Consider the following 27,944-nt stretch of genomic DNA (forward strand, 5'->3'; position numbering starts at 1 on the left):
TATAATTTTACCGATAAGGTAACATTTGTTGTAAATGAATAATGGTTTTATTTGGGCGTGGTTAAAACGAACGTTCTAGCGGTAGGTGGATTAACAAAAACTAGAGGTCCTGCAGTAGTCGAAATCCGACTATAATTAATTGGAATTGTAAGTTTGTACACTATTATGATTGTATTTTATACTTCTATAATCACAAATTTCGCCAAGGCTACTCTATAAAAAAAAATTAATAAAGACAATATTTAATCTATTCTCAACTTGACAACAGACGTCAAGAACAAAAGTTTGACAATAAATAGTATGCATGCGTGTGTGCGTCAAATACATGGTATGTAGTGTGTGTAATGTTTTCTTTATTGATTAAATGTATCTTTTGTGCATTATTTAAAAAAAATATTAGCATTGTGCACTTCTTCTCTATATTCTCTATAAGTGTGGAAAATTTCATACTCCTCCGTCTGCGCAATTTTCGTAAAAAGGGATACAAAGTTTTTGCTTCACGTATTAATATATAGAAGATGATGTATTTAATTAATGTTTTCTGTTTTGCAAATTTGAAACGAACGATACGAACACACGTGGTTTCCATTAAATTGTATTTAACCGGTACCATAAAAATTAATTTCAATTGTTTTCTTTCAACATTTTTCGATGTTCGACTAATTTTCGACTCTGTCATTAGTATTAATGTTTTCGTGAAACTCATACACAAAGTATACATTGAAACATAGAATCTCCAATTAATAAATGTTTTGTGTTATTCATAGGCTTAAATCATAATTTCATTATTTAAGGATCATTATGTTTATGATTTCCGGTAACTAGATAAGTTCAGGTGGGCCGGGAGCTTATTCGTCCACCCAAGAAAATATAAAATGATAATTACATTAAATATAAAAAGAAGTACATAGTTTGCACGTTTGAATGCTTTCAATAATTATTAATAGTTTTGTGTTATTTGCTCAATTTACTATATTCAATTATATATTTGATTACATTATTCAAACACTCGATTTCGTTTGTAAATAACAGATGTTAAATTAAAATCCTCGTTTTTTAAGCCATCGATCGTTATCGACAAGCGTTACTATACCTACTTAGTTACGTTGCTCTTACAATTAATGCTTTTTAATTCTCTTCGACTATTTGGCGGGAACGCGAGGAGTGAAGTTGTGTGATTTGTTTTATTTTCTCTATTTAGTGTTTCTTCAGGTTTAAATGTGTAATAACGGTGGCTTATTAACTGTTTAATGTCTGTGAAAGTGCACAAATGTGGGAAAATGAAACAAAGCCGCTGGACGTAACTTCTCAGGATCCTCCAAAAAGTTCACTGAAAAAATCTCAGTAAATGACCACCATTTTACTGAGATTATATTTCATCTCATCTTATTTCATTTAATTTCATCCCAGTTGATTGATGTCTCAATCATTTTCATTTCATTTCATTTCACTCCATATAAATAAGAATATAAATTAAAATAAGACATGACTTAAAGGTCCTAGTTACCAGGTCATAAAAGGCCTAAAGAAAATTTAAAAAAATTCTCTTCAATAAAATTGTCTTACGTCGAAAGAGCGTCAACGGATGTGATTTATTTTGACTGACGTCACACGACTTCGGACGGCACGGCTATTTAGATACCGAAGTCGAATTCTTTACGTCGAACCATTGAATTCCAATGGTTTTAGGCGCTAGCTATAAATTTACAATTTTTTTTTTTGTTTATCCCTTTTTCGGTCGAATATAGTAGTTACGTATTCAGAAATTGCTCTGTCATTCGGCGTCTAAAAATATTGCTCTTGGCACGGTATGGATAGGACGGCGTTTACTCTTTGAACTATGGCCAAGTTTATATTATGTCGGGGTGCAGCAGCACCGTTATCAAGTTTAGTGCTTCGTGATAGCTTATCAGTTGTTATTGATCGTAATTATTTTACTGGGTTAGCGGTGTGGTTGTTTGAGGTTTTTTTTTTCATTTTATTTATAGTATTGTTCATATTCTATTTAAAAACAATGAGCGAAGAAATGAATATAAATTTAGTTAGTGTTTACTTTGAAAAGTAATGAAAATATTATGTTTTTTTTATTGCCCTTGTAGGCAGACGAGCATACGGCCCACCTGATGATGAGTGGTTACCGTCGCCCATGGACTTCAGCAATGCCAGGGGCAGAGTCAAGCCGCTGCCTACCACCTATGTATAGTTTAAATGTTAAAGTTTGACTAAATTACTTTTGAAAATGTAAGGTTGACGTAAATAAGTAGTTAAAAGATATTAAGTTTTTAACACACAATAATTTTCTTTACGCAACTTTAAGAGATGGATGGAGCGCTCGAAACTTTTGCGAGATCTTTTTGTTTCAACGTTAAAAGTGCGGCGCGGCGGGGAGGAGAGGCAGGCAGGCGGCTTGTCCCAGGGCCGTAAAGCGACCTCCAGCAAGGCCATGCCCGGCCGGCACTTATTGATTTTTTATGCGCATTGTCCATTTCAACGTAACTACTACAACGCCCCACATTTTCGGACGCTCTCGTTTCCCGGCCGACGGCGACGCGACGGGCGATAACTCAATTCTAAATCAAGTTATTGTTCGGCTAATTGGCAATTTGCGTTGACCTTAAATATTGATCGACCTCTGTTTTGATTTCAGGTTGTGGGACAGTGAAACGTGTCTACGTGTGCTAACTACAAAGTAAGTCTCAAACAGTATTTATGATTTTCAATTAACGTATTTCATTTCTATAAAATATATAACAACAAAAATAGGGACAAAAAGTTTTTCTTTTTATCAATTTATGGATTGACTCCCAAATTTTGGTCTAGTCTCATGTAACAAGTAGGTCATCACTGTTTTATCCCGCATGGTCTAATTATGAATTCGTCTCGGTAAGTTAGCAGTGAATTAAGTTAATTGAACGCGTTCGAAGCATTACTGATTGGCTTTATTGTACTTGTACTCCCTGGAACTCGAGACGGGAGTACTGATTCTCCGAAGTTCTAAATTGGTTTGTCTTTGAGCAACGACCCACAAGTGCGTCGTGAGCGTTCATAAAGTCTCGTAGTTTCTGGAATTCGCGTGTCATTGGATCCGCGCAACAAATAATAATATCATGTCGTGTCACGGTGCTAGATCACGTTCACGGTGATAGAAGATTGTTTTACACGGCGTCACTTTATGTTGTACTGGTGGTAGGACCTCTTGTGAGTCCGCACGGGTAGGTCCGCCGCTCCGCCTATTTCTGTCGTGAAGCAGTAATGCGTTTCGGTTCGAAGGGCGGAGCAGCCGTTGTAACTATACTGAGAACTTAGAATTTATATCTCAAGGTGGGTGGCGCATTTACGTTGTAGATAGATGTCTAGTTATCTAAGCACCACTTATCTAAGCAATAAAAAAAAAACGACACGGAAGTATTGTTACATACAAACTATCAATATTGTCCCCCACAACGAATTGGTTCTGTAGGAAATTAGTGCGAATAGTATAAAGGAGCAAACCTTAAAAATCGTTTGTGTTGTTACACTCTACATTTAACCGTGCCATTCTCGCGCGCACACGTAGGTATATCTGTTAATAATAATTGCGATTGTGTCTGGTTGTACGTGCGCGTCGCAGTTATGGCGCAGTTGCCGGGCGGTTCGAACCTCCCCGCACTTCTGACGCCGCCCCCACGGCTGGCGACCTGCAGATCTGCTTCAACGCAGCAACACAAATCTTGAGATGAAATACCATTAGGTTGCATTCATTCAGCGACGGTTGAATGGGTATCCGACTAACGCATGAATAGCGACATCATCGCACATACACGGACCCTTGTTCACAACCGCACGGACCAGAGGAACATTGCCGAGCATACGTGTAGACACGTTCGAATCGAAATGTCACAAGCAAGAATGTAATCTTATCTAGAGCGTTTTTTTTCGCCGAGATGGCAACTGTATTGTTCGTAGGGGCGCGCTTACGTGAACCGGTTGTTTATTCAGTAGACAACTGAGCTCTCATATTGTTATGAACCAGAGTTAATGTTTCATGAAAAGTATTGAATCTGTGACTCGAAATAATGTTATTCTTCATACATGTGAATTAACTGTTGGTACGAAGTTCCTTATGGGACTATGCAGAGGGGTACCCTAACCGGGAAAAAACGTCCGTAACGTAAGATTTTTATTAGTAATGCACACAGTGTACGACCTAACTTTGTAATAACGTACGAAAAATAACATTATTTTATCATTAATTGGCCACGATCTCAGAGCGTTCGTTTGCGCAATACACTAACTTATGCAAACAACCATGAATGAAGTGTACCACAATAAGTTCGCACGTTACCGAATGACCGTGGGTTGTTGCGAAACCTCCAGTTTTATTTTCTTTATACCTCGAATAGAACTTAATTTTTATATTTTTATAATAAGGAACTTCGTTCCTATCCGGTGTCCCACGACACCACACATCTTTTTATTCATTGAGGCAATTTTGACTCGAATACTATTAGGTTTTACTTAAATTATATAATTAAAGTTTGACCTCATGTGTCAAGGTAGACAGCAGCATTCTCGTCGTGATGCCCATGGGTTCCGTTAACCATTTAAAACCACGTTTACCATAGAATCAATCAGGTGGCTAACTTCGGTTAAACTCAAAATAAAACAAAAGGTGGGGGAAGCAAACGAAGCTTATTTACACGAGGTGAGGTGCACTGTGACGGTCTGATATCATACCATAATAAATTAGACAAAATTGAAGTTCACATTTCGATAATAAATATGTTTGGACTTATTATAAAAACGGAAACATTTAAAACAAAACAATTTCATAGCTTAATGATTTAAACAGCTTGTTTGTAGCAATTTTGCACTTTTGGTATTGTTTTGTAAAATTTGCATTGGTGTACACACCGTGTTGTGTGTTTAATGATGTCATTTGCAGTACGCCGGCTTCGAGAATTACCACTTGAATAAATTTGTAGTTTATTAATTCGTATTATATAATTAAAATTTTACGGTTTATTTTTATATCAATGTCTGAGTTTTAATTTTTCTAAAATGTTTGCTTGTTTTTTGTGGACTGAACGGAAAGTGCTTGTTTAAATCCAATAGCAATATAGAAATTTCAACCAAACAACGATACTTATCCTTGGGTGTTTTAATAATTCACTACGGCAGACTATTTACTGTTATACATATGTCAGAGACGGTAATTAGTTTGGTAGCTAAACGAAACTCAGCACGATTCCCTAGAGATGGAAGCACGATTGAGGTATCGTCGGAACTTTGCTAACTTCGTGCTACGACAGAGCCTAGCTCATGGAGGCGCGTAGACGCCATCACACTTACCAACCAGCCTTTTTGAAGAGCAGTACCTCCGTCCTAAGAACTGTCATTCTGTTTTCGTTTGCTAACGTCAAGAGACGATTTCTAAATTGTTCTAAGACAACAAACGTGATTGGTGTACTTATTTTTCTTAGCTCGATCACCCTATTCGCCCCTACGATGTCTGGCGATGGTGTTTATAATTGTGACGTCTGCGATACATATTGTGTATGTCCAATTTAAAGTCATCAGCTATTCAAAAGACATCGGCTACAATCATCGTGTCGCTGTATGTTTGACAACTGGCTGAAAGGGCCGGACTATGAATTAGTTTCGAAGTTTTAAATTGAAAATAGCTAGTTTTTCCTTTTTGGAAAGTATTAATCTTGAAAATAATATTTTTTTATGGTAGAATGCAAATGTGTAATATTAAAACGTCTTAACGTTAAAAAAAATTGTCTAGTTTTTCTAGAAATTTCTATACCCGAAACTGTATGTTTCCAATTATTTGTGATAATTAAACCTGTGTACGAAACTTTGATGTCAGCTTGACAGTTGACGAAAAAAAGAAACTTAGTAATATCTATTTTCAGGTGACCCTGTTAAATAAAAATAAACATTTTAAATTAAATAAAAAATCACTTAAATCGCAGTGTTTTGACCTCGTTATTGCGTTTTTAAATTTATCGTTCGTGTTGAATATATTAATATGCAAATTTCAATAAAAAATTGTCTATGCATATCTGGATTTATCCGGTTTAGTTATTTTAGAGAACAAACGTCGATGTACGTAATAGATAAGATAGCGTGTAGCTTAGGGTGATAGATAGCATTCTTTATAATTATGTAGCTCTTTTTATATTTTTGTAGAGTGTTTGATGTTTTTCGGAAAAATCGTTCGTTTTCAAGACCCCGAATAATGACTTCCATACTTCATCTAGTTTCTGTACTATCATTTACTCGATTATCTCACTGTATTATGTCATCGCACATTGGAAAAATTCTAAGTTATGCAAGTAGGTAAAAGCTGTCTGTGAAAACGTGTGATGATTATTGTATTGAATTCTTAATGTCTTCACATGACTTTTTCTGAACGAAATAATAATAAAAAAATTGTCACATTTTAGTAAGTGTTTTTATTTATTGCATAGATGCGTGGAGGACAGCCCACCTGGTGTTAAGTGGCTACCGGAGCCCATAGACGTCTACAACGTAAACACACCTTGAGATATGAGTTCTAAGGTCTCAGTATAGTTACGACGGCTGCCTTTCCCTTCAGACCGAAACGCATTACTGTCTCACGGCAGAAATAGGCAGGGGGGTGGTACCAACTCATGTGAACCCACAAGAGGTCCTACCACCAGTGTCTTAAAATTTCGAATACTTTTTACCAACTTTACAATCTTAATCAATACTATTATTCTATAATGTAAATACGTTGATATAATTTTGTTTGTCGTAACCTGGCAAATTTACTGTTTGCCTTGAAATTTGTTAATTTGATAACGGTACCCAAAGATACCACAAAAATGCTGCCGCTCTTGTAACGTGAGGTCAATACAATTGGATTTGTAATTAGGCTTATACTCGTATGTAAATAAATGTATGCAGATTTTGCGCTGTGTTGTCCAAATTAATTGAATTTATTTTCTCGAGAATGGGTCGTCATTCTATGTTTAGTACCCCTTATCCTTGGTCGGTAGACGTCCTCCAATAATCTAATGATTTAGCAATTATCCTTAATTGGTTTGAATCATAATTAAGTCTAAAGTAGCATTTATGAAATGCAAAAATCCAAAAAAACCTAAGTCGTTTTGAACACTGAAAAATGTAACATATAATCTTCGTTTTAAATACATAAAATAAAATTAAAAAAGTTAAATTTTTTAATCGAGAGCCAAATAATTTAAATAAATAATCAATTATTTTTTCTCTTTTAACTTTTCTATACTAATATTATAAAGAGGAAAGATTTGTTTGTTTGTTTGTTTCGAATAGGCTCCGAAACTACTGGACCGATTTGAAAAATTCTTTTTCCATTAGAAGCCGACATTGTCCCTGATGAACATAGGCTACTTTTTTTAATTTTTTTTTATTTCATTTTTTTGGTTTCATGTGTGTTTTAATGTTTCCGAAGCGAAGCGAGGGCGGGTCGCTAGTTACAAATAAATTATTAATGCGATCCCGAGTAAATAAAAATTCTAGTGTTTAAACTGTGCTGAAGATATTATCGCTCTCATTTCGAAGAATATTTTAAAATTGAATTTGCCTTTTAAATTTTTACAATTCTATCTTGTACGTTTCTCGTATTTTCGCAATATATCCTATTGACTTATAATCCACAAACTCAGACCTACGTTCCTGCGTTGTTCGGAACGTAAGCGGATTACGCGCACAACATTCCGCAGACGTAAATCTGTGAAAATCATTGCGAATCACATAACATTTCCACGCCTGTGTTATATAAATTTAACAGTGACGACGCTTGGAGCCGAAAGTAAGTATTGTACTTTTTGACGAAGCATGTTGCGGATAATAACATGTACTCTTAGGTTAGGAATATTGTGTTTTTTTTTTTATAATTATTAAATAAAGATATTTTTAATTTATTGGAAACATGTCTAACTGGATCTGTCACCGGCATAGGTATAGTATACACTTGAAAACATATTATATCATGCATTGTTTATTTTTTATTAAAACGATGTAAAATTAAAAAGTTAACTATTTCAGTTGTGTTTCTTGTTGTTTTGCATTAAGAATGTATTCTCGCATAATGACTTTAGAAGAAATCTCGATGCTTGATTTCGTAAGTTGTATTGTTGTTTTTTTTGACGTGACAACGTCTAATAATTCGATGGAGCCGGCTGCGCGCACGAAAAAACATGACTCATGTGGCGTTACCTCGCTCTGAGGCGTATTGTCTTATGACGTTGTCACGTTCAACTATCGTCAGTAAACCGACTTTACAGACAACCGATTTTTTATTGCCCTTGTAGGCAGACGATCACACGGCCCACCTGATAGTGCGTGGTTACCGTCGCCCATTGACTTCAGCAATGCCAGGGGCAAAGCCGCTGTCTACCGATATTGTGTGAATGAAACATCACAATATTTTGTACTGGTCAAATATTTCCATTGTGATTTTTATATGTGGCCTATAAATCGACAGATCTGTGGTTTGATAGTAAGCACTCACTTCGTAGTTATGACTAGTATATTATTATGTCACATAATATTATGATCATTGATTACTTTATCTCGGTCGGGTTTTAGACGTGATTAGATGAAACTTTCCCATAATAATATGTTATTAGTTCAGGCGTTTGCTCCTAATCGGGTTGCATTTCTGTTTACATTGACAGAATTAATAATAAAAAATGTCGTCGTTAACAAATTATATACGACAATAATAATAATAATAAAATCATTTATTGCCTTTCACATTAAATAGAATAAAATGCAAAAAAAAAGAAAAGGGGCTAAGCTAATGCTGTTCAAGGTCGATAAATCGAACAGCGCTGATTTTCAGTCACCCCCGTTTCCCTTTGGTTCATTGCGGCAATGAAGGTTAGGTACCTACGTGTGTACAGACTTAGAACATGGTATAATAAACTAGTATAAAAATATACACAGTTTGTTTATTATTTTGTTTTTAGATTTTAGCAAATTATTAAAGAATAAATAGCACTTATACTTTGGTCAATCGGGAAGTTTCGATGGGGCGATCCGAGCAGATAAACCGCCGCCCGTGCCCAGCGTTGTTAGTAAACTCTTTGTACCGCTTAAATAATTGCGTGTCCCGTTTGATAAATAGCCTTGTTTACTTTATCTAAGCTACGCCATTACCGACGGTATTTCGCGTTGGAGAAAGGAAAACTAATGCGAGTTTGTGAATGTTGGGAAAGTTTATTTTTTTTTGTAGTAGTAGTAGTTTTATTATTACCATTTCATATAGAACTGATGGATACTTAATTTTTTTAAACAATACGAGGCGATAAATTGCTTTTGGAAATGTACGTAATGTAATGTATTTTCTAAAGAAACCGTTCTCGAGATTCCGTAAAGTTGACAATGCGCCACTTCAATATACAAATATCAGAACAATAATATATCCGTTTGAAGGGTGGGACAGCTGTTGTACAGTACAATTGTGGTTTCGATCTCGTGTCTCAAGGTGGATTGACGCCATTGTCACATTGTGATGTCTGTCTACCCACTGAACTCCAGATGGGTTGTGCACGTGGCGTTTTAAAACAAAAACTAAACATAAATATATGTAGGTAGTTTTCCAATTACAGAGCATAATGCGACTCAGTGACGCACAATGCCGAATTATGCTGAAGCTTAATTGGAACGTGAATTAGTTTCCAAATGCATCAGCAGAGTGCGCTAAGTTAGCACAGTTTTAATTAACATTGATTATTTCTAAGAAACTACGACGAAACGAAAGCCTTACAATTTTTTTCAACATTAAATAATATTACTAACGATAATATAAACAAAATTTCGATCAATGCCAACTTAAAGAAAAAACATTTGTCAATGTTCTGTCACTGAGTCGGTATCGATTGCGAGTATCACGCGAGATCAGTACTTTTGAGAGTGCTCGATTGTGCGAAGCGTTGCTGTAGTTGGAACATTTAACGTTGAGCATTATGCCGCATGATGCGCTCTTGTGCTGTAATTGGAAAACTATCATTGATGCTCATCGTTTTTGAATTTTGTGAATCAGTAACAAAAGCGGAGACAGCTGGCTATGGAAGCCCATTCCTCACGCGAGGATGTGGCCTTGTGTTCGTAAACTTGTTTTTATTTGCGTGCACTGCACCCGTTTGAATGAAATAAGATATCGATAAATATATTTTGTGCTCACCAACACTTTTTTACTGGTGATACGACCTCTTATGAGTCCGCGCTAGTAGGTACCACCGTCCTGCTTATTTCTGCCGTGAAACAGTAATGCGTTCGGTTTGAAGGGTGGGGCAGCCGTTGTAACTATACTTGAGACCTTAGAACTTATATCTCAAGGTGGGTGGCGGCATTAACGTTGTAGATGTCAATGGGCTCCAGTAACCACTTAACACCAGGTGGGCTGTGAGCTCGTCCAGCCATCTAAGCAATAAAAAATAACCTACTCGTCTTCGTTTTCGATAAGCGGATATATTTTATTAGAGTGAACAGCAAAGTAAACTAACCGAAAGTTAAGTAATTAACTAAATCGAATTAATGCCCTAACATTCAGCACTAATTTGCGCTTAGTAATTACTTTAACCCGCCCTTATCCCCGAACTAAATCTGTCCCGACTTGGTTCATCCTTGTTGAAACTTCAGCTAGTTCATTTTACGTTGACAAGCCTATATAGTTTTGTTTCGTTCAAGTTTTCAATGTTAATTGTGTTTGATTTTATTGTAATTAAGTATATGTTGGTGTTTTTGGATACTTAAATGATACTTATAACAAATAATAGAATGAAATTGAATTAAATTGTATTTTTTTTGTTCATATATTCGTGCTAACACTCTTTCGCTGGACGGTGTGGCATAGAGTCAATCTTTAGAGCAAGAATTAGGGTTTCGCTTAATAAAAAAAAACAATTAAAATAGGGAATGACTTAAATTGACAAAGTCGCAGCAAAGCTTTGGTTTAACTAGTCGTTACTAGTAGTAAGTAGCTACGTAACTAGTAGTTTAACTAGCTTAAAGAGATACCATGTACCATGTACCATGCAGTCCATGCCACCCATGATCGAGCACATTGGAAGTACGTCGCATGTGGTCGCGATCCTCAGTAGTGAGGGAACGATATAGAATAAGAAGAAAGAAATATCAAAATCTGTTGAGAACCACGCGATTTATTGCAGAGACATTCCGGTGCGGTGGGTAATCCTCGCTAAACTATAACAATAATTCGTTTGAAAACTGTTATGTTCATTTGGTCCGCGTGTATCATCTATTTTTGGACGTTACTTCGCCACCGCCGAATATGCGTTGGCTACGGCCTCCTCAAAATAGACACGATAAAGCCGTTTCACCAACATCGGCAAGGAATAAAAATAGGAATTGCAATACGCCTTTTTTACGAGGCGAGACTTCTTTTTGCTCCAATGACGTTTAACACGCCATAGAATTACCGTTGTCAGTTTTTTTTTTTGCGTACAGTAATTTAACAAAGTAAAATTTTATTCTATTGTATAGGCAAGTACCTCGTTTATTATCGTAATTATTTAATGAAGAGATGCAGCTTTCGTGTAAGAATTAAATTTTAGAATTTGTAATCTGTATTTAATTGGACTTTAGTGTTGGATGATAACAGACAGAATGATTGTTTTTTTTAATGTAAATATGAACCAACGTTCATCTTTATGAATAATAATAAGTTATAAATATAAAGTAATAATAATAAAAAGAAGGCTGATCATTTTTGATACGGCACCTATTGTGAGGAGGTTTCTTACTCTAGACCTCAATCCACTGGAGGTTTCTGTCGTGGTATCCGCTGCTACAAACGGCAGTATAGTTTTATTGCGGTTAAAAAAAATATATGTTAATCCTATTTGAAAAATAATAATAATTGTATATTAAGATTTTAAAAAAATACAGTTGAATAACAAGTAGGTATCGGTGTAATGACGCGTTACGAGTTGCGTGGATAGATGTAGAGTGGTTACCGAAGCCCCATCCATATCAATTATTGTATTCAAAAGCAATGTACTGTATAAATACTTACAGGAGTAGTAACGTGTCCCCTTTGTCTTGAGACAAATACAAATTTCAATATGAACGTTGTGATAGCCAAATGATTAATGATATAGGAGTGATTTTTTTACGTGTGAAATCGGGCTTTTTGGGTTTTGATGACCTAATGACATAGATGTCTTATATAGAATAAATACGCTGGGTTTTTCTGCTTCTTTTTTCGTTTATCTAAAACACATCGTCACTACTCAAGCACTTTATTTCGATGAACTGTTATTTGTCAATTTTTAACGCTCTCGATTCATATTACCCGCTCCTAAATTGTTTGTTTGCTTTAATGGTGATGTTGATAAAATAAGGTAATTGTAATATAGTTAAAATGTTGCATGGCTTAATAGCTCACTGATGAAAATCATAATACAATGAAAAGTGGAAAGTGTATAAAATACTCTCAATTGTTTTATTAAACGACTCTACTCTTTGTTAACGAGTTTAATAATTAATTCCCTTGAAAAACTTCTACAATTGTTTCCTCGTAGTGTATTTTTTTAACTCTTTAAACTGAAATATATTTAGTAACTATACTTGAGACCTTCTTAGAACTTATATCTCAAGGTGGGTGGTGTATTTACGTTGTAGATGTCCATGGGCTCCACCAGGTGGGCTGTAAGCTCGTCCACCCATCGTATAATGCTACAGGGAAAACTGCTGCTAACATGAGAGACATTTGATCCGATTCAAAACGTAATCTCAAAGGCGAAATTGGTGATGATCATTTCGAGCGTCGTAAATTCCGAAGCTATTTCGGATGAGGGAACACGTTTGTGCGCTGTAGTTGTCGTTCCCGTCTTCCTGTCTGCCTCCGAAACGACCGTGCCATTAGCGAAAATGTCAGTTTTAACTATACTTACTGGATACGGCACATGTGCTTGTGCTTTTCATACGTGCTCGTTTACGTGTCTGTTTTTGGCGAAGTCTTTAATTTTTAACCTTTTGACTGTCACGTTTTACTGATGGTAGGACCTCTGTGAATCCGCGCGGGTAGGTACCACCACCCAACCTATTTCTGCCGTGAAGCCATAATGCGTTTCGGTTTAAAGGGTGGGGCAGCCGTTGTAACTATACTTGAGACCTTAGAACTTATATCTCAAGGTGGGTGGCGCATTTACGTCGTAGATGTCTATGGGCTCCAGTAACCACTTAACACCAGGTGGGCTGTGAGCTCGTCCACCCACCTAAGCAATAAAAAAAAAATCTAAATTAGACGTACGTTCTTTGGTACATTCGCAACTTCGGTTGCTATCTCTCTCTCTCTTCGATCGGTTCCTCACCGCTGAGGATCGTGAATCCGTCCGATTTCGTCAACCAACTGTCTCCATCGATCCCGCCCTGCAGCCCGGTGGAGTGCGTCGCTGATAGGCATCCCCAGTTCCTCCGCTATTTGGTCCGACCATCGTTTGGGACCTCTACCCCTATCGGTTGCTATAATTCATTTCAATAAATTTTCTTTGCAATCTTGTACTTTTCAATTTTTACGGCACTAAATAATTACGAAATCCAAAAAAACGCTAATTATTATTCTCTGTGAAATTACCGTTTAATAACATTAATTAACTAACTGCCTTAATTGACTAAATGAAAGTTTTATTAGAGCTCGCTTAGCCTTTTCAGAGATTAGACGGTTTGTGGTAAAGAGCTATAAAATTACTAACTAGGTATATGAGGTTATCAAAAGCCTTTATTGCAATATCACAGCGCAGATACTTCAATTTAATTATTTTCATAATTATCGGCATTCAACTCTCACTGTCATTTTTCGAAATACAGTTATTATTATTTTTATTAAATTATTTTATTTGAGATAATGATCCATATAAATGTTAGTAACAGTGATTTCTTAAAAATAAGTTTGTAAGGACACAGTAATAAAAGAAAACAACAATATACCTGCATGCTACATACGACTGCAGTAGCGGCATTACGAGCAAATTTTGTGGACCTCTCTGCAATGATTCAGAAAAGGTCAGTCTAATCTAGAAAATATTTATATTCATTTGATGAACTAAATTCAAAATGCATTACTAAATAGCTACTTCCATGATAATGATTGTCGTTGAATAGTAATTTTACTGTAAATAAATTTCCAAAATGGAAACGCGATCGCTCAAATACCGTCTAAGTGTGCAAACACATCCAAACACGGCTTCATCTCAATTTCACTGAATGTTCGTGAAACCGAACGCTTTAGGAATCTTGTTCGTGAGTCATTGGAAAAGTTTTAATTGATTCTTCTACCTTACGTTTTGTATATTTGACAACTTGTATTAGCGTTATGAAAAACTTGGAATTGGAAATTCGTCGTTGGTTTTTTATTACACTCGGTGAGCGGGGATCCGTATTGTTAAAACGCTCTCATACGAATTGCCTAGAGATAAAAATGTATGAACGAATATTATAAGTTGATGGATTCAAGTTCGCTGTTGCCCTCAGCCCCGGCTGCCCGCCTCCGCCTACCGGTCTCCGCGCACCCCTTCTCACAACCAAGTACTGTATCTAACGATCTTGTTAAGTGTTTTTCGTTCATTAATTAAAAAAAATATCTTTCATAGAATTGATATTATTACGACAAGTGCTAGACAGCGACTAGGCTATGCCCGTAACATTGCTGACGTCCAATGGCGATGGTGACCACTCACCATTATGCTCGTCTGTCCACAAAGGTTGTCTATAAACTTATATATCTATCTATCTATCTATAAAGGCTGTCTACAAAGAAAAATGTATATCTACAAACAGGGTAGTTTAAGGGGCTGCGGTGTTTTTTTTTTTGCTTAGTGGGTTGGATGAGCTCACGGCCCACCTCCTGTTAAGTGGTTACCGGAGCCCATAGATATCTACAACGTAAATGCCGCTTTTTACTGGTGGTAGGACCTCTTGTGAGTCCGCGCGGGTGGGTACCACCACCCTGCCTATTTCTGCCGTGAAGCAGTAATGCGTTTCGGTTTGAAGGGTGGGGCAGCCGTTGTAACTATACTTGAGACCTTAGAACTTGTATCTCAAGGTGGGTGGCGCATTTACGTTGTGGATGTCTATGGGCTCCAGTAACCACTTAACACCAGATGGGCTGTGAGCTCGTCCACCCATCAAAGCAATAAAAAAAAAAAAAACCTTCCTTGAGATATGAGTTGTAAGGTCTCACTTTTAACAGTGCAACGGCTGCCCCGCCCCGCCCTTCAAACCGAAACGCATTACTGCTTCACGACAGAAATAGGCGGGGTGGTGGTACCTATCCGTGCGGACTCACAAGACGTCCTACCACCAGTAAAGACTAGTTACTACTAGCTTATGGTCCCGATCAAATTGTATTCTTATCATTAATTAGGAATTATAAATTGAACACAGGTGAATCCCTCAGTTGTTTATAATTTATTTTTCCGAAATAAGTTGAGAAATAACAGATATGTACATTATTTTATGACTTTGAGTTTTCTCTCGAAGTTTCAATTATGTTCGCGAGCCTAATCCGTATTCATTATTTTATCTCTTTACTATAATATTTTTATTGTTGCTTATTAAACTACATAAACGGACTAATTAATATTCGGAGTACCTGCAATAGGTTTGATTAACACGTTGGCTGCCGTGTAAGTCACCAGTGCCCTACGCGGCGCACCGATGTAACTACATATTATGTCGATTTCTCTCTTTGATCTTCTAAGGCACCGGAATATCTACTAGGCTCCGGGAAAGACGAATCCGCAGATACTGAGAATGAATCTATTTATAAAAGACCAAAAAAAAAACAACTAAAACATACATTGGCAAACAAAATAAAACAAAGTCAGGCAATCCAGGCGCTTTAGTAACAGAAATCGATATAATTACTTCAGTGCGCCGCGTAGGGCACCGGTGACCTGCATGGCAGTCAACGTGTTAACTTTATATAGAAACCGATGTACAAGAAAACTAAAGCGTATCTTGATTTTGAGAGTTATCTTTATTGTTGATTTGACGTTATTTTAGACATCAAAAATACTTTGTAATACAAAGAGGAAACAGAAACTGGGATAAACTGAGAAACTAAATGCTTATGTATGAGTGCGGTCCGTACGTGTTTGTGTTTGATCTTAGCAACATCCTGTGATAAAACGTAACCATTACATGATGACTCGCGTCCCTATGTCACACCAAAGTATCAAAATCGACAGAACAGAGTAAATACACTTACAGGTCTATTTATATCGTTCTAAGTCTCATAGTCAAATATTGCCGTGATTATAATTTGCGTAATTACTGGTGGTAGGATGTCTTGTGAGTCCGCACGGGTAGGTACCGCCACCAGCGTGTGTGTTTCTGCCGTGAAGTAGTAATGCGTCTCGATTTGAAGGGTGGGGCAACCGTTGTACTCTAAAAACTGAGACCTTAAAAGTCATATCTCAAGGCAGGTAGCGGCATTTACGTTGTAGATGTCTATGGGCTCCAGTAACCACTTAACACCAGGTGGGCCGTGAGCTCGTGCACTCACATAAGCAATAAAAAAGAATTGTTCCGTCATTCCAGGATAACAAGGTTTAATGTCAGTCATCATATCCAAATAATAATCATGATAGTTAGTAATAGTTACACAGTTAAGTCTTTCATTGTCGAACTTCACTAGCGCGAAGTCGGTCAAACTATAACTGGATTGTTTTGTGAAATGATTCTTAAGGCCTTTCGAACAAAAGACGAACGGTGTCGTTTAACGGTATTGAGATGTCTGTCTGTCATCGCACAGCACACGTATGTCTAATATTTATGTAGATTATATAGTTTAATTAATACGTGAAGCAAAAACTTTGTATCCCTTTTTACGAAAATTGCGCGGACGGAGGAGTATGAAATTTTCCACACTTATAGAGAATATAGAGAAGAAGTGCACAATGCTAATATTTTTTTTAAAATAATGCGTAAAAGATACATTAAATCAATAAAAAAAACATTACACACACTACGTACCATGTATTTGACGCACACACGCATGCATACTATTTATTGTCAAACTTACAATACCAATTAATTAATATAGTCGAATTTCGACTACTGTGGGACCTCTAGTATAGTTTAATTTGTAAACGTTTATTGATTGACGTAGATTCAGAGCAAGTGATGTTCCGCCTGGTGTCAGTAACTCTGGTTTTATTTCATTTTATGCAGCCCTTTTATGAAGACGACATTACCTGATGGCGTGCGGTTACCGTCGCTGATGCCAGCCGGTGTCTTTCAGACCATGGTGTTGTGATGGTACAACAATTTGTGTAGCGTAGGTAGATCACACGAGTACTCTGACTAACAGAGACGGTACTGTGTACTTAGTGCGAGTTTTTTAACGTTCTCGATAGCGTATAAGTTAACTCGGATTTGTGTAGAGTTGGAACGTTGTCCTACGTTTGCCGCTAGGGGCGCTGTTCTAACTGCATACGAATTTGAGTTAACTTTTACGTTATCGAAAACGTTAAAAAACTGGGACTAAGTACACTGATCTATACAAATAAATGAAATTGTATTGTCTCTACTCTCTATGTAATATTAAAATAATATTTTGTTACGAAAGTATATACGGTAGTTAAAATAAAAGAAGTTTTGAAAGTTTTCTTCGAAACGGTTGAACCGATTTTGTAACTTTTCTACGTTTATTTTAGTAGATGAAATAGCCATAAAACTTAAACCCATGAAATTGTTAACACAATTTGATTCAAATACGGATGTATGATTGATTAATATTAGACAAATTCAGAGCAAAACGTGGCCGTAGTTGAAGCACTCATAATAATTATACAACGTATTCACTTTGATCGTTACCGTTTTTGCTTGCTTTCCAATTATTATTGAGTTTAATTCTAAATAAATTTTAATGTATTTATAAACAAGAGGTATTGTTGCTGCCATGTTGTAAATTGACATTTTCCTTGTAAATCGGACGCGGGCTTGGGGAAAACATCAACAATGAACCGAACGGGCAGGTATGACTTCCTGCAGCAAACTTTTCGTCTAAAGTCCGCAGTTATTTTATAAATGATTGGTTATATTGTCATCATGGATTCTCCTGATCCATTAACGGTGCTTTTAGGCACTACAAGCACCGGTCACCGTCCTCGTCGAACCCGTCGCTTGCGACGAAGGGCTCGACGAGCGAATTAACCCACAGACACAGCCCACTGAGTTTCTCGCCGGATCTTCTCAGTGGGTCGCGTTTCCGATCCGGTGGTAGATTCTGCGAAGCACTGCTGTTGCTAGGGTCAGTGTTAGCAACTCTCCGGTTGAGCCCCGTGAGCTCACCTACACACGCTAGGGTAAGCTGACATAGCCTCTCAAGGCTATCAGCATAGGTTGGAAAAAAAAAAGGTTATATTGTCCCTATATTATTATAGGGTTATTAAACGATTGTCTGGAAGAGATCGCTTCTAGCGATAAGACCGCCTATTGTACAAACGTATCTGCTTGTTGACTGTTTTCTGATGTTAATTGTGTTTTTGTGTGCAATAAAGTATGTTTTCGCTCTCTCTCTCTCTCTCTCTCTCTTTATATTACTTTCACTATCATAGTTACACTATGTTATTTACACACTAATTCTCATTGGAGTTTTTGTAACGATCGCATATCACAGACTTGTAAGTTGATGTAGAACGGGTTGAATAGTATACTTTGTAGATCAGGCAATCAAAACCGTAGTGAAGGGCATCTCTGGATACATGGAGTGACGTTTTCGATACGCCAACGGTTCTAGAACTCAGTTGCGCAAATTAAAGATTCTTTTATCTAACAGTAGTGTCGGGTGTGATTAAGATGACAAAAGTAACTGTATTAGAACTAAATTTCAGTTCTAACTCCTATCAGTTCAAAGTTGTTCCTTTTGATGCAATTAGATAAAACTTGAATGTCATTATTGAAGGTCTTATTGGCTTCTGTTTTTTTTTTTCTACCTACGCTGAGAGCCTTGAGAGGCTATTTCAGCGTAACCCTAACGTTCGTAGGTGAGCTCACGGGGCTCAAACCTGATGACGTTGCTAACACGAACCCTAGCAAGAGCCGTGCTTCGCAGAATCTACCACCGGATCGGAAACGCGACCCACTGAGAAGATCCGGCGAGAAACTTAGTGGGCTGTGTCTGTAACTAAACGTCCAACTGCTCTATACCATTAAAGCCACGATTTAATCAATCTCGTAAGCATACAGTTTAGTTATTAATTATGTAAATAAAATTACCATTTATTAAGGACAAAATAACTCGCAAAAAATATAACGGGTGTAAGATTAACAGGTGCTTCAGTTATTATTAAGTGGTTTCCTCTAATCTAAGCTAAAGGAGATAAAACTTCAAACGTTTTATTATATATAATTATACATTATGTGTTCGCAAAATAGGTACACATATCGAAAGGTGTTTTGTCGGTAGCTTTGTGGGTCACAAAAAAAAAGATGATTTCCAGTATTGAATTAATTTATTCGAATGAAGACGTAGAGCCGCCTGTTTTTGTGGTCGTATTGTAACTATTTTAGTTTTTACGACTTTGATTTAACCGTTTTCTTGTTAATATGAAAATGTGATCTTATTTTAAGATGTTTCATTTCGATCAAAAAAAATCCTTTTTATTTTTACATTTAATTAATTCAAGAGTTTATTTTTAAAAGTTGTCTAGTAGTTTGGAAGATTGTTTGTTGACTGTCAAATAAACAAAATTTAAATCGATTTTTTGAAGAAATCTTATACTAAAAACGTTCGTATAATATCTGAATATATTAGAAGCATTTAAAATTTTAAATGTTCTATTTGAAAAGTCGAAATCATAATAAATATTCGACCTCTAATGTTGAAATTGTTTCTGTAATGGGGTCGTATCAGTTATTTTTACAGGCAACCAACAAGAAAGGTATAATAACGTAAACACTTGCGATTAGATAATTAATCGTAAAACGTCTCTGATAGCGCTGAGTGAAACTTTAAATTCAATTTTCTACAAATGAATCATCATTAATTGAATTTCGAAAGCAACTAAAATCGTTCAATTAAATTCTATCATGCACAAAGATACATATCAATCACGTCATTTAAAAGTGGTGCCGGTCGGTACATATTTTTGCATCATGAGTTTTTTTTATTTATTGCTTAGTTGGGTGGACCAGCTCACAGCCCACCTGGTGTTAAGTGGTTACTGGAGCCCATAGACATCCACAACGTAAATGCGCCACCCACCCCGAGACAAGTTCTAAGGTCTCAAGTATAGTTACAACGGCTGCCCCACCCTTCAAACCGAAACGCATTACTGCTTCACGGTAGAAATAGGCAGGGTGGTGGTGGTACCCACCCGCGCGGACTCACAAAAGCGACTATATTGAAATGAAATATTTTAAGTTTAATACTCCAATGGATTTATACCGAATTTTATTTATTGCTCCGTGTAAGCCAAAAAGCTCATGCCCAGCCTGCTGTTAAATGGTACCTTGACACTAAACATACCATAACGGGTTTTTAAATATATTTATAACTTTAGTATTTTAATCATTTTAATTTTCAATGTCGGGCTTGAAACGAGATGTTATTGAGAGTGCTTTACGGTAAGCAGAAATCTAGCTATGCCCCTGGCGTTTTTCTACTTACACTATATTCCTAAACATTCCTTCCCGAAATTTCGCGATTTTTTGTCTGGTAGTGTAGGACAAAGTGGATCACACGGCAGATCTCCCGTTCGGTGAATTAACCAGTAATATGCTGCTATGAATTGTTCTCTGATTGCAAGCACCAGTAGCTCGGCTGGAAGGAAGGAATGGCCGGGTAATAAAACTCGGCTAAAACACATGACGATTAGGACCACTCTACCAAGATTGTAAAGGTCACGGTGAGAAAAATTGAAATATTTATAAAAAAGTCTGTTTTTAGAAACAATAATTTTGAGATTAGCCTCTCAGACCCCTGGTATGAATGTCGCAACCGCGAATACGTTGCGACACCACAGTGCACGTTACGCTTTCATTTACTTTCACGTTTACACTCGCATCTAGCAACAAGACCCGGCTCCGTGGAGGTCCGCGATTGGCCCATCCAAATACAACGACGACCTAAACAAGATACCTGGTTTTAACGAAAACTGTCCGCACTGTGGGCCTTTGTAAACCGGTCATTACAAAGATCTCTGTCTTCTTGAATTGTAGGCGTGCAGAGAGATCTTGTTGTGCCGGTCGTTTGAGGTGTAATTTTACGACACACTCTAATGTCGATGCTAAATGGTACCGTTAACAATCTTCATAGCAGAATTTTTGTCTGAAAGATGTGTCATATCATGAGTATACAAATGTGTAGTGTGTGATATGTAACATTTGACCAGTATTTACATTTACAAATTATAAATCACTAGCGACCCGCCCTGGCTTCGCTTCGGAAACTGTAATTTATTATTGATTTCTCCACTATTTAATAAAACACTATTTAATGGATGTTATAAACCTTCCTCTTCAATCGCTCTATCTATTAAAAAAAACCGCATCAAAATCCGTTGCGTAGTTTTAAAGATTTACTTTAGCATACATAGGGACAGAGAAAGCGACTTTGTTTTATACTATGTAGTGATACGCACATACTTCTTCTACTTTGTCTTGTCCAGTTAGTTGCGATAAGCTTATTACCTTGTTTTTTAGTTGAATTTGTATAATTTACTCACCAAGAAATTGATCTCTGATTTCTGTTAAACCACTTTCAATTCTGAGTCACCGATCATGTTTTAGACTGATTTGCATTTTGATTCTGATGCTAATCATTTCTTGAACCGACTTTTACTTATCGTCCACGGCAATGGTCCGGTCAAACAAGAATTTAAATCGAGATCCGAGTTAACGACTAACCGAATTTGACGAGTGAAAAACTTTAATGAACATGTTTTGTTTAGCATTTACGAAATAAGGGTTCGGGCTAGAAAAAAAATACATCAAATTTTGATCACTGGGCGAATACGATAATCATAATTACTTAATGGAAACTTTAATTATAACCTTTTGTTTACCCGTTTTGAATGGATTTCTTTTACTTTGAAATCTATTGTATCAGATTAATATATCTATACTAATATTATAAAGAGGAAAGATTTGTTTGTTTGTTTGTTTCGAATAGGCTCCGAAACTACTGGACCGATTTGAAAAATTCTTTTTCCATTAGAAGCCGACATTGTCCCTGATGAACATAGGCTACTTTTTTTATTTTATTTTTATTTTTAACTAATATTATAAAGAGGAAAGATTTGTTTGTTTGTTTGTTTCGAATAGGCTCCGAAACTACTGGACCGATTTGAAAAATTCTTTTTCCATTAGAAGCCGACATTGTCCCTGATGAACATAGGCTACTTTTTTTAATTTTTTTTTATTTTTATTTTTTTGGTTTCATGTGTGTTTTAATGTTTCCGAAGCGAAGCGAGGGCGGGTCGCTAGTTGTTTATATAAAACAAAAGTTTTTTTTTTTTAATTAAGACAATACACTATTTAAGAGAAAAAATGTAATAAATTCTAGCAATTCTGTTTTCCGCGGACAATACATGCGTGCCGCGGAAAATTTGTGAGATTTGTATTCTATATGAGTGAAGTAAAATTAAATACAATTACTGATGTTACATACTTTATAAATTATTATGTAAAGTAAAACATCAACAAATCCACCAATTCCCGTTAGTTGGTAAATATTATTTTGTAATTCAACTGTTGTTATAGTTGTATATATGTTTGTGTTTTTAACTTTGTTTTGTATTACAACATTATTTTGAAAGTATTTACGTTACGGATACTTGAAAAAAAAAACATTCATAAATTAGTTTTTTATTTTTTTTTATTGCTTAGATGGGTGGGCGAGCTCACAGCCCACCTGATGTTAAGTGGTTACTGGAGCCCATAGACATCTACAAAGTAAATGCGCCATCCACCTTGAGATATAAGTTCTAAGATCTCAGTATAGTTACAACGGCTGCCCTACCCTTCAAACCGAAACGCATCACTGCTTCACGGCAGAAATAGGCAAGGCGGTGGTACCTACCCGACCGGACTCACAACAGGTCCTACAACCAGTAAAAACGACAGCAACACGAACTGTGTTTTAAATTGCTAGATATACATAGGTGGAACAATAATATGCAATCTGTTTGTTTTCGCTGTTTACGTATCCCGCAAGGATTACGTGCATATCGTAATGTTTCGAATGCATAAAGTTAGGGTTTAGTTGTTACGAACCAGCTAGTCTGCCATTCCGTGAACATTAGAATAATTGCTTTGTTTGCACTTTATCTGCATCATCTGTATATATACATACATACATACATACATATTTGTTGTTTATTTGTGTGGATTCTCTATTGCTTGCTACATTACGAGGATGGGTATTGTATGAATTTGAAAAACAAAATCTTGAAATATTGTAAACTCTGGGAATTTAAAAATCAATGTACTCAAAAATATGTAATGCGTATAAAATTAATATATCCCTTAAATGGACGATTTTTGTTTCACGTTTAAAAAAATATATTTGTGTAATAGACATGTATTACTGTCTAGGAAATTTGAGTAATTAACTTATTTTCAATGCATGAAAATATTGGATAGTGCCAAAATTAAATAAAGTACAAAATTCGTTCAGAAATAAGAACTAGTTGTCGAAATTAACAAAAAATTAAAAGAAGGTCAATTTTATCTGTGATGTTTAGTATGTTGTTTAAAAACAACATTGTCCATTTAAGGGATATTTCAGTTTTTTATGAGGTAATGCTTCGTCAGGTCTACTGTCGTTATAAGCACAAAAAATCATGATGAGGAATGAGTGACGCTAGTGATTTCGACGAGCGACGATTTGACGAGCGAGTCGTATGCTCGTCGTATATTATCATTGTTGGTAGTCATCGTCGCTCGTGGACATCAGCAATACTAGGAGCAAAGTCTTGAGATACCATTTCGAGTATTACCCCGAAGTAATCATAGTTCGACGACCTAAATTAAACACACTTATGATTTCGATTTTATGTGTCAAGGTGGGTGGTATCCGTCGTGCTCACATTCCACTTAGTGTTACGTATCATAAAATAAATGTGGAATGATAAACCGAACGCTTGTTATTGTAATAGTGACTGTCTTATAGGACCTTTTTAAACTGAAACGCATAAATATTTAATTTGCCCATACATAATACGGCCGAGCATAGCTAAGTAGGAAAAATTTATTGTTCAATTCGTTTGTCTTTTATTTAAGTCGTGAATCACATAAAACTAAAGCCAGGTAGCAAAGTCAGGTAGGTCTAATATATTTTTTTCACAAAAGTTCATATCGGCCGCCGGGACGATATCGAGCACTGCATAATAATAACAGTATTTCGATGCCTTCAATGAACACTACTCTACCTCAAAATTTTTAAATTTTCGTTTTGCACGCAAATCGCTTTAATATTTTAAAAGTATTACAAATTCATTATTAATGGGGTTCGAAGCAAGAATAAATCAACTAGTTACACAAGAAAAAATCTTTATTATTGCAGATATATTTATCAACTTTTTTCGTTTAAATTCTCCTCCTGTAAACCTACGAATTTGGAGTTAGAGTTAGTGTTCATTGGAGGCATCGATTTTAAAGTGAACCGGTGTGTGTACGTATACAAAATAAATAAATTGCAAACGTACACACACACACGCTCGGTACGTTCCACGAATTGTAGCGCGACGCAAGCGAAACGCTGTGTGCTATTTTATCGTATGAATACGCTCTGTCGGCGTATTTCGAAGCGACAATATAATTTAAAGACAAACCGCTTCCGCTTAGCTTGCTCGATTTATATATAGTGTACATGTGTGACTAGGGTTTTGAATTGAAAAATAAGTCAATTTTTGTAGTATTTGTTTCTAGAACTATCAATCACAAAGTGTAATTTGGTTTTATTTTGTAGAAGTAATTAAATTGAAAGTATAATATTAAAGTTATTATATTAAAGTATTGTTATGAAGCGATCCCTTCTCTTATTTTTATTTATGAATATAATTACCAGGTTATAATACTAATATTCCTCTATCAGTCCGAAAGATAATGTAGGTCAACTGTCTAATTTCAGTTCGTTTTTATGTGTTTACTAGCTTTTGCTCGCGACTTCGCGTGGAATAGTTACTTTGGCATAACCTGATTTTGAAACACTCTTGGTGCTCCGCTTGTATTGGTCTTAGCGTAATGTTGTATAGCCTATATATAGCCTTTCTTGATAAATTAGCTATCTAACACTGAAATAAATTTTCAAATCGCACCAGTAGCTCCTGAGATTAGCGCGTTCAAACAAACAAACTCTTCAGCTTTATAATATTAGTTTATTTTTAGTAAGTACAGTTTAATTTTGAAAATTAATGTTATATTTCGTTTCAGGTAAGTGACCTCAATCATCTGTGTGTGTATATTCAAGTAAGTGATGAAAATGTGTGGATAAATTTGAGGCATCAGGATGAATGATAAGACAAGCTTACTTACTTGTCTTATAACGTCAAGCGATTACAAGAAATCAGACCTCTCGTGAATACTGGTGGTAGGACTTCTTGTGAGTCCGCACGGGTAGGTACCACCACCCCGCCTATTTCTGCCGTGAAGCAGTAATTCGTTTCGGTTTGAAGGATGGAGTAGCCGTTGTAACTATACTGAGACCTTAGAACTTATATCTCAAGGTAGGTGACGCATTTACGTTGAAGATGTCTATGAGCTCCAGTAACCACTTAACACCAGGTGGGCTGTAAGCTCGTCCAACCATCTAAGCAATAAAAAAAAAAAAAAAAAAAAATACTGTCCGCAGTTGTTAGTTTTAAAAATGCCGGACCTCCTATAAATATTAAGAATTAGCTTGACCCACATTGAGAGACTGACCGCAACTCACAGCCCTAAAACTGGCCAGCAGTCGATAAGGCTATAACTGTTTACGCCCGGTCGTAAGCTGAGCAAGCATTCGAATCTTTGCGGACGACAGCGTAACAGTACTCCCCGCAATGAATAAAAAAACCGATTCCAACGAAATGGCACACGGTCAGTTCGCGTACCTACCGCGGGAAAACTATACAGTTGCGTTGCCTCTTAAGTGACGGCATTCACCTCCGAGATATTTTTATTTTTATTTTTATATTGCCTTTTTAGGCAGACGAGCATACGGCCCACCTATAAGGCTACCGAGCTGTCTGACGGTGAGAAGTTAATTTTATTGTTGTAACTTTTTATGGTTCGTGTGTTCGAGCGATTCTCCTTAATGTCATTTTCGGAACAAGTGTGATCGACACTGCGGTCCACAATATTGTAGTTTGATTTAGGCTACGGTTATACGAACCGCCGTTTCTCTTACGTCATAATGTATCTTTGTATCCTATCGGGATATGTTACTACTAGGGATGATGAAGTCGAGGAGGAAAGTAGCGTACCTATTTTTTTTTTTAGTGCCCTTGTAGGCAAAAGAGCATACGGCCCACCTGATGGTGAGTGGTTACCGTCGCCCATGGACTTCTGCAATGCCAGGGGCAGAGCCAAACCGCTGTCTACAAATATCTTCTGGTTAATTGTGCGATGATTTTAGGAGTTAAATTAAAAGAATTTTTAGTTGAAATCTTATAGTAATAACTCTTCTATTATTACGACTTTCAGCTTTATTACGACTGCATAGCGTGTGCTATTTGTTTACCTAAATTGTATGCATTGGAACATGCCGACGAACGTGACACAGGTATTCAGCTATAAACGAAAGACTCGATCACGTTTGAAAATACCCAAATTGACGTGTGTGTGTACTCGACTCGACACAGGAAACGAAAAAATTCAAGGGAAAAAATTGGGCTTATTTCGGTTGAATCGTAACGAGCGCCGCGCCGCGTTGTTGTATAGGGGCATTCGTTTCGGCCTTTCGTATAATACCTACCTACGTGCCTTTGTGATTCGCGGTCGGTCGCGTTGCTGTGTCGCATCGACGTTGGTTTTGTTTGGCTCGTTTCCGCGCTCTCTCCCGTCGCGTCGTTTGTGTTCGACAAAAAAAAGTTTAGCCACCGAAAATTCAACGAGAGGTCAACGCACTCTCGTCTCAAACCGGTATTTTTCGCTTATTAATTTCTATTGAAAATACATCTGAACTGTATCTATCTAAATTGAACTTTGATAGTTATGTCTCTGATCAAGGTATTTATCGTAAAGATCAACATAGCTAGTCGAAAACATCAAATTAAAATAAGTACGCTTTTGTAAATTGACTATGGGAACTAGAATATCATGGATAGGTTGTAAATTTTGCGATACATTGATGTATGTCGATGTCTTCCTTGTTCATGTTCGATCTTTTCCCTCGTATCTCGTCCGTATAGTATAGCTATATGTTATGAAATCGAATGCATATAACCAAAAGGTAGATAAGATAGGCGGGGCGCGAACAAATGTATGTGTAGGTACTACAATACATACTTTAATAAATAGTGAAGCGAAAGTCGCTGCGAATCGTGGTATTAACTAGTGTTAAAGTATAGCATTATTCAATAATAAAAGGTGAGTTAAAAGATGTCGAAGACCAGGCAAAGTGGAGGAGGTTAATTAGGAAAGCGGACCATGGCACTAGACAGGGAAAACGCTAGGAAGAAGAAGAAGAAAGGAGACTCAAAAGCATGAGATATGTAAAAAATGTGGAACATTGTATAGTTTGAAAAGACTATAATAATGCTTGGAAACGGGAGGTCTTTAACCGTGACGCGTCTTTTATGGTATTTTGTGAACGTAACAGATAAGAACTAATCTATTCTCATTGATAATAATATTTTATTATACATATCTAGTGTTTTATTGTGTGTGACTCGTGATATTGAATGTAACTCCTTGATGTAATTTTAAATCGTTTCTATGAAATATTTCAAAACGAGTTGTTATCCAATTTTGATACCCAATAACGAACT

At 36.4% G+C, this 27,944-nt stretch overlaps 1 protein-coding gene across 6 annotated transcripts in view; it reads left to right on the plus strand.

Moving 5' to 3' along the window:
* The window catches only part of CtBP (C-terminal binding protein), a 119,573-nt gene that overhangs the window by 39,665 nt on the left and 51,964 nt on the right, over positions 1-27,944 (plus strand). For all 6 annotated transcript variants that reach the window (XM_028187807.2, XM_089738870.1, XM_028187808.2 and 3 more), the window contains exon 2: positions 2,648-2,689. The gene's annotated coding sequence lies outside the window, so the exon portion shown is untranslated. The remainder of the gene's footprint in view (positions 1-2,647; positions 2,690-27,944) is intronic.

The sequence above is a fragment of the Bombyx mandarina genome, chromosome 26 (genome assembly GCF_030267445.1).
Source record: "Bombyx mandarina strain Sakado chromosome 26, ASM3026744v2".
Taxonomy (NCBI): domain Eukaryota; kingdom Metazoa; phylum Arthropoda; class Insecta; order Lepidoptera; family Bombycidae; genus Bombyx; species Bombyx mandarina.